Source organism: Muntiacus reevesi, chromosome 12 (genome assembly GCF_963930625.1).
Source record: "Muntiacus reevesi chromosome 12, mMunRee1.1, whole genome shotgun sequence".
In the NCBI taxonomy this organism is placed as follows: Eukaryota; Metazoa; Chordata; class Mammalia; order Artiodactyla; family Cervidae; genus Muntiacus; species Muntiacus reevesi.
The window spans coordinates 65,198,510-65,215,168 of record NC_089260.1 but is presented as its reverse complement, the minus strand read 5'-3'; positions in this window follow the sequence as shown (position 1 = coordinate 65,215,168).

Below are 16,659 nucleotides of genomic sequence, written 5' to 3'. Positions count from 1 at the left end.
CTACTCTTTGCAACCCCATGGACTGTAGCATGCCAAGTTTCCTTATCCATCACCAGCTCCCAGAGCTTGCTCAAACTCACATCCATCGAGTTGGTGATGCCATCCAACCATCTCATCCTCAGTTGTCCCCTTCTCCTCCGACCTTCAATCTTTCCCAGCATCAGGGTATTTTCCAATGAGTTGGTTCTTTGCCTCAGGTGGCCAAAATATTGAAGTTTCAACTTCAGCATCAGTCTTTCCAATGAATATTCAGGATTGATTTCCTTTAGGATTGACTGGTTGGATCTCCTTGCAATCCAAGGGACTCTCAAGAGTCTTCTCCAACACCACAGTTCAAAAGCATCAATTCTTTGCTGCTCAGCTTTCTTTCTAGTCCAACTCTCACATCCATACATGACTACTGGAAAAACCATACCTTTGACTAGACGGACCTTTATCAGCAAAGTAATGTCTTTGCTTTTTAATATGTTGTCTATGTTGGTCATAAATTTCTTTTTCCTTTATTGGCAGGTTATTGTCTAGAGGAATAATGAAAATATTGTTAGCAGTAATTACAGAAATAATAATGACAGCTACTTTATACTGAGTACTTACTCTGTGCCCAGAATTGTGGTAAGTTCTTTGTATATATTACCTTGTCCCATCTTCCTGACAATACTGTGTAGTAGGAATAATTATCTCCAAATTATGCCTGGAAAAATGGGGACTAAGGGAGAATAAATAATTTGCCAAAGGGTGTGAATTTAGTTGGCTCCACTCTAAACATTGGGCCATAATGGACAGTGAAAGAAGGGGATTTAGGAGTAAAATAGGCCAATCCCTTCAACATAAAGATCCCAGAGAAGGCTAGAAATTAGCGCAAGGTCACAAGGCAGGAAGGTCAAATGGACCCTGAGGCAACTGACTTCTTTCCAAGTGCTTTTTTCCCAAGTTGCATCTTTTTTCTTACCTGCTTCTGTTCTTTTATTTTTTGGAAAGCAAAGCCAAGCCCAGGAGCAATTGTGTCATTTGTACATACAAACAAAAAGCACAAGGAACCTAGAATAGTACTCATATCAAGATCTGGGAAACTGCCTGTTTAAAAATAGTTTGATCTAGGGTTTAGAAAAACCACATCAGGTTCCTCTTACAGCTTGATGCAGGTGGCTCTGACAGTGGTCACTGAGATGGGAAAATGAATGATTGGGCAGAAAGGAACAATCACTGTTGATTAAATGGCAGCAACAGATACAGATCTAGGTCTGGTTCCCTCAGTGCATTTTTGCAGGGAAGAAAGCCATCAGTCTTAAAGATTTCCCCACCCAATATGAGGATCTCTAATTTATTACATACATATATTAGGCTGGATTTTTAGAGCAATATGATTTTTTATTTATAGGAGAATTTAAATACGGCATTTTTCAAAGTGTAAACTTCAGATCTAGCCTATCAGCTAGAGTCATAAATCACGGCTGTTTCATTTCCAAATCATTAGGGAGACTGAAAGCTTAAAGTATTTAATTTATCCAAACCACATGGGGTAGTTTATCATTGTGCGTGAAGTACCATTTTTTTTATTCTGATACTGACTAGTAAAATTTTGAACAAATTATACTGAGTTTGGGGGGTGTATGAAGGCAACGCAAATCTTCTCCGTCTCTAAGGAGTAGGTAACATGAGCATCCCCATGAAACATTTGCAGAAATGGAAGTTTATGGAGATACTTATGGTATCTTCCTTACATGACAGGGTGGCTCATCTTAGAACCTGTTCTGCATGGATAAGTTGAATGTTTTTGTAAGAAGATAAAATGTGATTTGATTGAAATGGATGACATGATTGAATAAGAGATGCAAAATGTACTAGTCCCCTGTTGGTTAGAAAAGACATTTTTTCCTCCGTTTACAAGTCTTTCCCTGAAAATAAAGTGAATCCTACAACACCTGTCTTGAAAATTAACTTGCATTAATAGGAAACTGTCTCAGATTCCTGGATGAGTAAGTCTTTTTTATATGACTCAGAATCCCATACAGTCTCAAGTGCAAGATTGGAGTAATTGGGTTACCTATCTCTTTTTATACTTAGGGGACAGGTATTTATTAGGATAACAAAAATCTAATATGTTAACAATGACCAAATCTGAGATTTAAGCTCAGATCTGTTTAGGCTCCAAAGCCCCCACGATGAAGCAATCTCAGTGGCATCCAGTATTTTTCTTCTCAGAGACCAACAGACAGCTCTAGGCAGGAGTAGCTGATGTGAATGTAATTTTCTCCTTAACTTAAAATGGGTTAGTTTGTCTCCCGAGTATGACTCTACATTTACCCGTTGTTTTTACTTTTGCATTGCAGCCTTCATTTGTATCTGCACTCCCAGATTCATTGCAGCATTATTCATAATAACTGAGATGTGAAAACAAACCAAGTGTCTGTGACAGATGGGTAGATAAAGAAAATGTAGTCTATGCTGTATACAATGGGACATTATTCAGCTTTAAAATCAAAGGAAATCCTGCCATTTGCAACAATATGGATAAATTGGAGGACATTATGCTAAGTGAAATCAGCCAGTCACAGAAGGACAAATACCTCCTGATTCCACTTATATGAGATACCTGTAGTAGGCAAACTCACAGAAGCCGAGAATACAGTAGTGGTTGCCAGGGACTGGGGGATGGTGGAGATGGCAAGTTGTCATTCAATGAGTCTAAAGCTTGTTATGCTAATGAACAAAATCCAAAGATTTGCTATACAAAGCAGTGCCTATAGTTAACAATATGGTATTGTGTGCTTTACAATTGATTGAGAATAGACCCTGGATTAAGTGTTGTTACCACAAAATAAGAATAACAACAACAAAGGGACATAAAGAAACTAGGAAGTGTTGATATGCCTTCTACTTTGACTGTGGTGATGGTGTCATGAGAGTTTGCAGATATCCAGACTCATCAAATTGTACACAATTACTATGTACAGTTTTTTATGTCAATTATTATTCAAAAAGCTGTTCAGAAAAGAAGCAATTCTTGTATTCCTGCAATGAACTGAGTGTTGTGTTAGGTGATGGGCATCCATTCTAGATCTGCAAGTGTTAAATTCCAAATTTGGTGTTGACAGCACCCGAAGTTACTTTTCAGGTCCATTCTGTAACTCTAGGTAACTCTAAAATCTTTACATGCAAACATTTCCTATCTATCTCCGTCTGTTTTTAAGTTGAGAAAGTCATGAAACAGATCTGAGCCTCAATTTCCTTATCTGCAAAATGGAAATAATAAAAGCTCCTTTCTAATTTGAGAAGATTAGAGGAGCTAAGGTAATATAAAATATAAAGAATAACAATAGTTATACTTGTCTGGTGGTGCAATGGTTAAGATTACATGCTTCCAAGGCAGGGGATATAGGTTAGATTACTATTATTATTGGGCTTAAAGTTAACAATTAACTCTGAGCACTTAGCGTGATCTAAACAATCCATGCTTTTCATTTCACATAATCTTAGCTACAACCTAAAGCTAGAGGTAATAATATTATTCTCATTTTGTAGATGAGTAAACTGAGGCTTAAGAGAGATTAAGAACTTGCCCAAGGTCATGGTTGAGGACACCAACATGGCATGATTTTCATAATTCTCCATGACGTGGTAATACAGCCTGAGAGAGTCATGAAAAGTTTAAGAAGGCTGGAATTTTTGTGCCCAGCTTTGAGATAAGTCAGGAGATACTTGTGTGTCTGGGGGATATCTTAAGTTTGGTTACATGTTCCCCTGCCTCATGTCGTTCACATCGGATTGAAAATGTTTCAGTAGGCCACACATGACAGCCAAGTCTTCCATCTCAGCAAGGGAAGGGGAACACTTGTATTTAATTAATCTTCTTCCATATATATAAGGCTTTACTATGTGTTTATCTCATTTTGTCCTCATAATAATGTTTTGTGGTAGGTGCTTATATCCTTATTGTGTGTGTGTGTGTGTTCAGTTGTATCTGATTCTTTGTGATCCCATGGACTGTAGCCTGCCAGGCTCCTCTCTCCATGGCATTTCCCAGGCAAGACTATGGGCTGCCATTTCCTTCTCCAGGGGATCTTCTCGACTCAGGGATTGAGTTTACACCTCCTGCATATCCTGCATTGCAGGTGGATTCTTTACCACCACTGAGCCACTGGGCAAACTCTGATTTGATTCTAGTCCCAACATTATTATTCTAGCCCTGTGTTAGTTCCCAAATCACTGCCCCTCTTGGATCTCCTTCTCCTCTCTTGCATGAGTGTAACCATCCTTGGCTTCCTAGAAGGGTCAATTCATTTCATGTAACCAGAAGGCTTTGGAATGCCAGAGTGGTAGAAAGTATTCATGACTGAGCTTTCTATAGGACGGCTGCTTCCCATAAGAACTCTACGGAGCAGAATTGAGCCTTGTGACATTCATGCAAAAGTAAGCAAAACAAAAACCATATATATATATATATATACACACACGCACACACACACACATAAAATAAAAGGAAAAGAGGGAGGCAAGTATTAATTTGAATGGGTGAGCCAGTCAGTAAATATGAAACTGGTTAGAGTGCAGCAGACTGATCTCTTCTCCTGGGGACCTTGCATTCTAGTGAGCTGAGCTCCACGTCAGGCATCTTATAGACTTCATTTTTGCATGTGTGCGTGCTCAGTCACTTCAGTTGTGTCTGACTCTTTGTGACCCTATGAGCTATAGCCCACCAGGCTCCTCTGTCCGTGGGGATTCTCTAGGCAAGAATGCTGGAGTGGGTTGCTATTTCCTCCTCCAGCAGATCTTCCTGACCCAGGGATTGAACCCACACTTCCTGCATCTCTTGCATTGCAGGTGAATTCTTAGCCCACTGAGCCACCTGGAAAGCCCAGATTTCATTCTTATATCTCAGTAAGTTACCTGCTATGAGTAGGTATTGGGATTCCCATTGTACAGATTGGAAAATGAAGTTTAGAGAGTTGACATGACTCTCTGAAGTGAGTAAATGAGAGAGTTGGGTCCAGTTCCAGTCCATGTTGTATATTGTTCATGATCTTTCAGCCAAGGAAGTTATTCAGAGATGAAACTAAGCATTATCCACTACATTTCCCAAAATGGGGCTTGAGCTCTGGAGGGAGTTACTGTCCGAGTACGACCCAATGATATACTCATGAGAAAAGACACTGAACAAGATAGGATTTGAAAAGCCTCTAGTCAGAATGCCCACTCATGTTCTAGGAGAATAGAGAAGAGCAGGCAAAACCAAGAATATGCAGCTGACTGCCCTGCCTGCCTTCTTGGGATGGGACTATTGCTGGCACCAGGAGTGGCAGGCAGATGAAGGGAAACCGAGAATATACACTTGAATTTTCTATTGGGATTCCTATGTTTCAAAATAACCTTACACATATTATTCCAATCAGACCTGCCCTTCCGCCACACACCCCTCTACCTGCTAACTACTCAATGGTCATTATCTCTCCCTGGGGCTTTGTGCATACCTCAGCTTCCTACCTCCTGGGTGAGAGTGAGTGATTTTTGGAAAGGCAGATCTGGCCGTGTGTCTCTCTGACCAAAGTCCTCTGATGGCATTCCATTATGGTTAAGAGAACAAGAGTCCAAATTCTTTTCATGCCATCCCAGGGCTCTCCTTATCCTTCCTGCCTCAGTCATCGCACTTTCTCATCACACTCTGCTGAGCTCCTCACGATTCCTTGATATTCTAAGCACTCTTGATCTTTTGGGATCTTGCCATTTCCTTTGCCTCCATCCATTCTTCTTTTCTCAATTAAATCCCACTTTTCTTTCAAGTCGCAGCCCCATTATCAGCTGGTAAGATCCTTCCGTTTAGAATCGGTCACTATCCGCGCTGTGTTGCCACCACACTTTGTTGACAGTACAGGCATTTTAAATTACAGTGTGGGATGATGGTTTATAGGGGCTGGAATTGATAGTATGTGTCTGTCTAGCTCATTAGAATCCCTGAGGTCAGGGCTTCGGTCTTTTTCATCTTTATGTCTTTAGCGCTTGGCACATTGCCTGGGACAGGGCAGAGATACGACACTGTGGAAGTAAACGGGGATTCACTCTATCAGTAGAAAATAGAAACCACTCTAGTTATTTTAATAGACAGAATTTAACAGAGTCAATTGGTGAAGTGTGAGAGGACAGCAAAAGCAAAAAACAAAAAGAATGAAATGACCACAGGTAGCAGTTATTAATCCTAAGTGTGAAGGAAAGAAAGGAGGTTGGAGGTAATCAGATTTAAGAAGTTTGGAAGAGGGAGGTGAAGAGGTGCTGGGAGGTGGTAGTGGCTGGTGTTGGTGCCTCTGCAGGGACAGGATGGGGCCTTAGAACAATAACAATACTCACTGGTGGGGTTGTTTTGAGGATGATATGGAGAAACATTAATGTAAGAAGGTTTAGCACTGTGCCTGGCACACACTGAGTCCTCCATAAAGGTAAACCCTTATTGCCCAAGGTGTTGGAGGTGCTCCTGTGTGTGACGCAGAGGGCTCTGGGGACAGGCAGGATCTTGTCGGTTCTCATGGCTCTGCTCTCTTGCCTACAGGGTTGGGTTGAATTGAAGATTACAGATAGTTTGTGTAAATAACCCAGAACAATGACTGCCACGGAATAAGTGGAAACTCCATTCTTTCAGCTGTTCGGTAAACCCCACTGTCCCCAAATAAAACAAAACACAACACTGGAGGCATCTCTGACGTCTCTTTCATTCTCCTACCTCCCAAGCACCAACCATCAGCAAATCCATTTGGCTTTGCCTTCAGAATATGTGTGCGATTGGAGCATTTGTCACCACCTCTGCTGTTGTTCTAGAAAGGATTGTCTCAAGGAGTGGAAACCTCAGAGGAACTACTTGAAATATGGTTGTTTTTAAAAAGTTTCATACAATCAAGATGCCATAATTTTCTCTCTATTCCCATTCCTAACAAAGAGAAGTCTTTTCAATAAAATTTAATTTTTAAAAAATATTTTACACAAATATGTGTAAAAGGCATATTTTAGCTCTATTACTCACTCATGTTAATAGTATTAAAATTTTTGATACGGAGGTGTGAAGGAATATTTATTCATCTCAGTCCATGAAGTTCTTAGAGCCAAGGTTATGAAACTTTTGCAGGTACCAGACTGACCCAAAGTGCTTGTGAAAACAGATATTGCTACACCCTATCCCTAGAGTTTTTGATTCAGTAGGTCTGAGATGGGGACCAATACCCCGCCTTTCCAACAACTCCCCAAGTGAGGCTGATGTGCTGATCCGAGGACTACACTTTGAGAACGACTAATTGAGAAGGCTGAAAGAGAAGTGAAGGCTTCTTGAAGTCAAACTCTGAGTTAGGAAATCCATGCGCTATTATTTGTATGATTAATTCACAAATGTGTTTCTTTAGACTTTACTCAGAACTCTGTGTAACAGAGCCCTGTTTTCAGACAGAATCATTCTATTACCAGTTTTCCTAGTTTCTAGATTATAGCAATACATGAATAATGAGAAACACTGGCATTTTCTGGAGAAAAACATTTATAAAAAAGACTGGAGGAAAAAGGGTTGCCTGAAAAAGAGGGGGAAGTGAGAAACTAGGTAAAGCAGATATACGAAGTTAAAATATTTAAGTGCCCGCTCTGGTTTAATGAAGGGGCAATTAATCATGAATACCTTATTAGCTCTCAAATTTGATGTCCAGTATAAAAGCCCCTGGCCACATGTGGCTATTGAACATCTGAGATGTGATCGGTCTGACTGGAGTTGTGCTGTGTGTATAAGATGCATGTGGAACTTTGAAGGCTATGAAAAAGAATGTAAAATATGCCGTTCATGATTTTTAAACACTGAATGCATGTTGAAATGGTAACATTTAGGATATATCAAGTTAAGATCTGTTATTAAAATTAATTATAATATATTTCCTTTGACTTTTTAAAAAGTCTTCATTGAATTTGTTACAATACTGCTTCTGTTTTAGGTTTTTTGGCTACGAGGCATGCAGGATCTTAGCTCTCCAACCAGGGATCAAACCTGCCCCCCTGCATTGGAAGGTGACATCCCAACCACTGGACCACCAGGGAAGGCCCCTCCCTTGAATTACAAAAAAAATTTATTTACTTATTTTTCCTTTTTTTCCCTTGACTTTTCTTAAACATGGATCCTAGAAAATTTTAAATCACCTGAGTGGCTCATATTTGATTTCCGTGGGAAAGCACTGCTTTGGAACATGTCATTATATTCAACACTTGCAGTATTTTCTTTTTTTATTCTGAGTAATAACGGCAGGATGGGAGGGTGGTGATTCAAGATCGTTGAGTTCCTTGAGGGCAGAATGACTTATTTGCAGGGTCTACTCCAAAGCCAGAGCCTTTCAGTGCCTGGCCCATGAGAAGTGTGTATTTTATGTTTGTTGAAAGCATGAATACATAAGTGGATGGATGAAAGAGTTAAAATGTTAGAAGTATTCTATTTAAGAAAGTGAGAGTGGGCTTTCAGAAATATTTCCAGCAAAAGTGGGTAGAATTTCAGAATTCTTAGTCTTTAAGGGTTACAGTAAGCTTCAGTTTTCTGAAAAATGCATGAAGGAGAGGTGCCTCATTCTCTAACAATTCAGGATGGATGATCTGCTACTGTCTTTAGATTTAAAATACCTCTTTCCCTCCAAACAACACATAAATATTTAAATAACAATTGTACTGTAACTTAGTAGCTCGTGAATCATTTATTGAATGTACTTGGATTTGACATACTTATCATACTTGAATTAAGAAGTGGTAAGATAGGAAGTGAAAAGTCCTGGGTTTAAGACTCAGAAGACTAGAATTAGAATCTGTCAAATCTCCCATTTATTAGTCACCAGTGCCCCAAAGTTACGCAAGTCTTATGTTACACAAATGGCATCTTCAGTGCATTGCTCCCTAAGGCACATGCTATGGTTTTAGGTGTGCAGGATGCTTTTGCTCAATACTGTAAGCACAAAATAGCCTTGTGTCCTGGTGCAAACTAAAAACAAGAATGCAAGGTGGGAAGAGGGAGGAGGAGAAGCTGTCCTTTGTTCTGTTGCTGTGAAGATTCTTGCTGCTCCAGCCTGTATTAGTTAATCAGCACTGTTTCTGGGTGAGCCCCTCCTTTTTATATAAAACTGGAGAACAACTGGAAAGAATATATGTAAAATGGTTTCACCTAGAATTAAATCTGTAAACAAGAATGAAATATGAAGAAAGCCAGCACATTTCTTTCATTATACTTCAACAGTGAAAAACATTTTGAATGTAATACATTAGAAATACAGTGTCCACTGCTGCTTTGTTCAATATGGTAGCCACTAACCATATGTGGCCAGTTAAATTCAAATTAGATGCAGCAACATGGATGGACCTAGAGATTATCACACCAAGTGAAGTAAGTCGGGCAGAGAAAGACAAATATATATCGCTTACATGTGGGATCTAAAAGAGTGATACAAATGAATCTATTTACAGAACAGAAATAGACTCACAAACATAGAAAACAAACATGGTTACTGAAACAAGGGGAGAGGGATAAATTGGGAATTTGGGATTAACAGATACATGCTATTGTTTATAATATAGGTAAACAACAATGACAAGGGAACTATATTCAATATCATATAATAATCTATAATGGTTGGATGCATGAGACAAGTGCTCAGGGCTGGTGCACTGGGAAGACCCAGAGGGATGGGATGGGGAGGGAGGCAGCAGGGGGGTTCAGGATGGGGAACACATGTAAATCCATGGCTGATTCATGTCAATGTATGGCAAAAACCACTACAATATTGTAAAGTAATTAGCCTCCAACTAATAAAAATAAATGGAAAAAAAATCTATAATGGAAAAGAATCTGAAAAAGAATATATATATATCAATCACTGAATCACTTTGTTATATACCTGAAACTATAGTCAATCAACTATACTTATATAGTTATCAACTATATAACCATATATAGTATATAACTATACTTATATACTTATATAGTTAATCAACTATACTTCAGTTAAAAGAAAACTTTAAATCAAGTTAAAATTCATTAAATGAAATGAAAAATCAGTTTTTTAATCATAATGAATGATATTTCAATCTCTCAATGGTTGCATGTGCCTAATGGCTACTATATTAGATAATGTATGGAATATTCATTTCCATCATCAGAGAAATTTCCATTGGTTGGTGCTGCTTTAGGCAAGTGATTCTTCTAACTTATTTAAGCTCAGTTTCCTGATCTGAGAAAAGAGAAGAATAATAATTTAGTCTTTAGGTACATCACAAGTCTTATAAATCAAATGTTCTTAAAGGTCTATACAAATGCTACACAAAGGTGAATTATTATCCTTATTGTAATCAGTGTAATCAGTGGAGGAAGGTTGGAGTGAGAATTGCTGGCAGGTAGCTGGCTGGATGTTCACTGTGTGTAGAGCATAGATCTTTCCTCAGTGCACCTGCTATATTTCGGCTGAATGTACAGACATGACTGGACATTCCTTTTGCACCATCTTACCTCCTGTTGGTCTACATTCCCTACTCTACCCACTGCTGAAGTAACCAGCTACTATGCAGAACAAACCAAACAGTATCTGGTCTCAGCTACACCCTACTACCCATACTTTTTTCCCCTGGAGCATCTATGACATGGCCAAGGTGAAGTCCCTGAAGGAATCTGTACAGACATTTGGGGCACGTGCAGCCCTGAATAAGCGAGTCGGCGCCTCCTGGGAAAACCCCTGATCAATGCAGGGATGGAAGCAGGTGGCTAAATAGCATCTATCTCCTAGGTAGCGTGTATACAGTTCATTCCACAAGGTTTCTCTGGAGGGAGGTAGCAGAACTGAGCTGAAGTTGCCCACAGTGGTGACCAGCTCAACTGTGCACTCTGGATAGGCTTTTCTTCATTCTCTGTTTCCCTCTTCAAAATCCCTCTTCTGTTCCTTGGGACCACTTCTCCAAAATAAACTCCCCGAAACCCATTGTCCAGGCTCTACTTTTCTTGCAGGAGTTGGAGGTGGGGGGAACCTAGGTTAAGGCAAGGCTTTGAGATGATACACTATTTTTCATCAAGTTTTCTCAAAGTCATTTGAGTTCTGAAATTTGAACTAGTTGCTTTAGTATTGCCCAATGGCCTGAAGCCAAGGACAAAATTAGTCATATCAATTAGCCTGCCCATTTTTGCTACCACTGCAAAGAGAGAGGAAGTTGCAGTGATAGGAAAAGGCAGGGATTTGCCATAGTCTCCATGACAACCTAAATCCTCTACTGTCTTATTAAAGCCAGCAAGTTTTCACTGAAGTGATTAATGTGTGCCCAGTACTGTGCCTGGCCAAAAAGATTTCATAGGACTAGAAGATTTATTTCTCACCTTCTGGGAGCTTATAAACACTATTAGTATTTGACCTTTGATGTTGGATTGTTCTTTATGTCAAAATGCATTTTGTTTCTTTCATATTGTTTCATATGTTGTAAATATTTGTTTAGAAAGTAGACTGCAAACTCCGTCAGGGTAAGACCTACATCATTTCACTCAACATTTTGCCCTAGAATGGGGTAGGGCACAAAGAAGGTGTTCAGTAAAATATTTTTTTAGAATTAATGAATGATTAATAGTATAATTTATTGAGCTTTTACTTAGTGTCAGGCCAGGGAATGACAAACTATAGCCAGTGAGCCAAATTCATTGTCAGATCTGTTTTCAATAAATCAAGCTATATTGAAACCCAGCCACGCTCATCCATTTCCATATTTTCTATGGCTGCTTTCAGGCTAAGTGACAGAGTTGAGAGTCACCACAGAGACCACATGGTCCATAGAGCCAGACATATTTACTATTCGGCCCTTTACAGAAAATTCTGCCAATTCCTATGCTGGGTCATAGGGTTTTAAGAAGCGAAAATTTCTCTGTGTTCCATGATATGGAAAATGTTGGGAAGGTCTGAAGTAAACCCCCACCAAGTGGAAGACATTGTTCTAGAATACTTCATACCAAGGTGCAGAGAGAATAATTTGTATGTATAATTTTATGTATAATCCTTTAGGAAGGAGGAGAGAGAGCTAGGAGCCTTCTCAGCAGGCCCAAGAACAGGGACATGGACAAGCCTTCTACTGTACCCAAGAGGGTTGTGGCTTCATGGCCTTAGCAGTGGGTAGGAGAAAGCGTTCTGTTTCTTCCCCAAATCTTCTGTTCCAAATAACTGAGTTCAAATTAAATAGTCATAGTCACCAATATATGGAAAGAGCATAAACTCCATGTGTCTATTCTGTGTTGTATCTGCACTGAATTCCCAGGTCCCAGAATGATGATTGTGCACAATAAATGCAAATGAAATTGATGTAATTCTCACTGTAATATAGATGAGGAATATTTCAGCCAGGAGAAATAATGTTTGTTGCACCCACTAAAGTTATGGTCATTGCCACACAGCTAGTGCAAATTGGAGGTGGATTCAAACTCAAGAACTCCTGACTCGGTATTTGAATTCTCCCGTCTCCAAGCTGTCACTAGGGCTCTCAAGCCAGAACCTTCATTTTGGGGCTTCCTTTACTCAACCAGAAGATGGGTGGAGAGTTGAGAACTAACTGAATGATGGGTAAACTCAGAATTAAGCTTGGAAGGTACTGAAGGTATAAGCCATTGTTTGCAGCCCTGGATTGAAAGACGAGGTTGGTTTAATTGAGGTGGGAAAAACATTTTTAAAAATAGGGAAAAAGTGAAGAAATTGCACAGTGGCCAAGCAATATAAACAAATGAGTTCTGTTTCAGGGCGCTTCGGGTCCCCATGTCACAACTAGGTCAAAAATCACTTGAATAAAACTCAAAGGTTAAGTTAACCAGAAAATAAAATATCAAATGGATCGAGTGGAAGAGAAAAAGCCCCCTTTGGTTTCAAACTAATACCCTCTATTCGGAGCTGGAAAGGGCTTATCTTAATTGCTTCATCCCATAACAACACTTCACATGGGTTCTCTTTGGTTTTCCCAGTGCAGTAAATCTTATTTTTCTTTAACCCATGGTGTGTTTTTATAAATTATATTATTTTTGTCTTTTCATTCTGAGAACTCTTTTCTCTCTCTGTTCATTTTGAAGTTCAAAGGCATGCTCTTTAAAATCTTCTACCCAGCTCAGTTCCCTTATCTGTGACCTGCCATCTCATCAGTTTTATCGTCAAAGCCTCAGTGTGGCTTCAGAGCACATGGTTTATTTTTATTTTTATGTCTTGACTTGCCTTGGGACACATGAGTAATTCAGAAAAAGGTGGCCCAGGGACCTACAGGCCATTCTCTTCCCTTAATTCCCATAATTAATTGCTTTTTAATTGGTGGCAATGATTCTGGCAAATGAGCCTGCCAAATATTTGCTTACTTCCCTTATGAACTGTTTAGCTTCAGCTTCTGAACCCAGACACTTAGTTGCAGATGTAGCATGATGAGCTGGCTTGGGGATACTGAGCCAGATTTTGGTCTTGCCGAACTGTAGAGGGTTGTTCTGAATTATGAGGACTTTTCAGATATACTGGAGTTCTCATACTTGAAACTTTTGAATGTATTTCAACAAAATTTTTTTGAACAGTCATTAAGGCATTTGTTTTCAACAAACATTTACTGCATTTTCTATTTTAAGTGCTAGAGCAGAGGATAGGCAGCCAGATTAAGTTTCTGCCTCATGGGCATTTCAGTACAGACAAAATAGTCAAAGAATAAGTAATATGTACCTGAACAGACAAGTAAACAGTGATAAGTGAGATATGAAGAAAATAAAACAGAATGAAGAAACTGAGCTGGAGTATGATGTTAAAGGTTGATGGTCAAGCAAGTTATTGATAAAGTGATGACCTTTGAGTAGGAATTTGAGGGGTAAAAAAGAGCCAGGTGAGAAAGTGGTTGGGGGTAGCTTGGTGGTGTCTAGACAGATAACATGGTAAGCATATAAATTCTGAGGTTGGAAAGAGCTTAGTGGATTTGGGAAAAACATCAGAGCCGCCCAGTTGGTTGGAGCTGGGTAAATATGGAGGGTAGCAGTTTAAGATGAAACAAAAGAAGTAGGTGGGACAAGATAACTCCTTGTATAGCATAGGCTCCAGCTCTGTGCTGGAAGCCAGGCTGGGTGCTGGATGCTGGGGTTCTAAAGACCAATAAAACACATTTGTGGACCAGATAGCTTGCCTTTTGGGTTTCCCATCACTGCATGTATGAAGCTCCTCCCAGATCTAAGACTCCCATCACTGATGCTATCACACTCATACCTGCCATCCTTTATTCCTTGGTCACCATCATAGACCAATGCCCTCAGCTCATCCCAGTGGACATGCCACTAGGTCTCCCAAATTGATTTACTGCCAACTCATCTGCCCTCTTAAACCCCGAGCGTCTCTGGAATTCACAGTGAAGCATGAACAAATTCTCTGTGTTCCAAATTTCCTCTGTGAGAGGTCCCATCACCTCTTGGATCTACATGAAGGCTTTCCGTTCCCTAGTGAAGCAGCTTCCTTCCCAAGTCCTCTCATTGGTGTCATCTTTCACACCCCAGATAACTCAGCATCTGAGGGTGAGGGAGTTATGTCCCTTTGCCCATGGTGTCTTTTCCTACTTTGAAAATTCCAGTTGCTCTGAAGAGCATTATTAGACTATTTTTTTAACCCAGAATTACTTGATACAGAGGGAGTATTTCCAAAGTGTTGGCTTTAATTATATATTGTATCATTTTACCTTTTTTTTTTTTTTTTTGGTGCAGTAGGGGAAACATGTGGTTAAGGGGATAGACCTTGAGATCAAATAGCCTGATTTGGATCTAGGTTCTGCAGTTTACCAGCTGTGAGATTAGAACAAGTCAGTTAATGTCTCTAGGACTTGGTTTCCTCATTCCTGAAAGCGGAGCGTCCCAGGTGTTGACAGTGGTAAAGAACCCACCTGCTACTGCAGGATAGGCAAGGGACTGGGGTTCAATCACTGGATCGGGAAGATACCCTGGAAAAGGAAAAGTCAACCCACTCCAGTATTCTTGCCTGGAAAATTCCAAGGACAGAAGAGCCTGGTGGGCTACAGTCCATGAGCACGCACACATGGAGGGAGGGAATATATATGTAATTATTACTGATTCATGTTGTTGTAGAATGAAACCAACATAAAATTGCAAGGCAATTTTCCTTCAATTAAAAAATAATAATAAAAATAAAGAAAAAAGGAAATAACCTTAAAAATTAAATTAAATTAAAAAATAAGGATAGTGTAGATGTGAAGATTAACTGAGTTAATACATGTGAAGTACTTTGAAGAGTGGTTGGCCTATTATTGGTGCCATATAAATTTGTTATTATTTTTTATCTATTGATCGATTGATGACTTGAGCATCTGGGTTATTTCTTCTCTCCCTGTCTGCCTTATATCATTCTTGGCAGACTTAGCATCCATGATGGTGGGCCATCTATGCATGACTCTGACCTTTCAACCTTTGGCATCTTTAGATCTAATCATTTCTTCTTCCACTGTATCTGAGCCATCTACACACCCTAGGCTCTGTCATTTCCAGCTGTTACCTCCTCTCCAAAATCAAGATGTCACACATTCCACTTGTATACCATTACCTCCTCTCCTACTAGTATAATCACTCCAGCACTTTCCCACCAGAGACTGACATCATTGACCTTAAATTCGTTTACCCTTCCGTAGCTTTGTTACTGTCTCTTCCCTCTACCTCATCCTCACTTCTCTCATTAATGAACTTATAGTTTATGGTTATTAAGAGACAAACTCCTACACTGATGCGTATTTGAACTTAAACCCTAGCTTGCCAGTTCCTTCTGGGTGACTCAGCATTTGAGCAATTCTTTGCAGCCTCAGTTTTCTCATCTGTAAGACTGAAATAACCTTGAGAACTACAGTTTGCCCTAGAAAGGAGACTATACACAAAAACTATTTCTCTAAGTTCTCCATAAAGAAAGAAAAGAAAAGAGATACACGTATGGTGAATTCATGTTGATATATGACTGAAATCAAACCAATATTGTTAAGTGGTCATCAGCTGAAAATAAATGAATATTTTTAAAAAGATAGAAAACAGAGTGGGCTATAGCCCATCTTGCCCTTTCCAGCCCCTCTCAGAACTTCAGCCCTTGCCCATGTCCACAGCCTGGTCATCGTCACCCTTGGTTGCAATGTGACTGCACAGGTGTCCCACCCTCTCACCCTCTGTGCAATACAGTGTAGATCCTGGGTGGTGGAGCCAAGAAACATGGATGGCAAAAGGTAGTTTGTGGTGGGCAGAATCCTGAGATGACCCCTAATAACCCTTGCCCTTAGCTAACCTTTTCCTATTGTGTGTGAGTTGAACTTCTGAATATGATGATATATAGCAAAATGAATTTAACTGCTGTAGTTAAGATCCTTATCTTTTGAATTAATCAAGAGGGAGATTACTCAGGTGAAAGTGAAAAGAGAAAGTTTTAGTCGCTAAGTCGTGCCCGACTCTTTGCGACCCCATGGACTGCAGCCCATCAGGCTCCTCTGTCCACGGGATTTTCCAGGCAAGGACACTGAAGTAGTTTTCCATTTCCTTCTCCAGGGAATCTTCCTGACCCAGGGATCAAACCTGGGTCTCCTGCACTGCAGGCAGATTCTTTACCAACTGATCTACCAGGGAAGCCCCTGGGTCTAGGGGTTAGACACAAAGTCAGATTC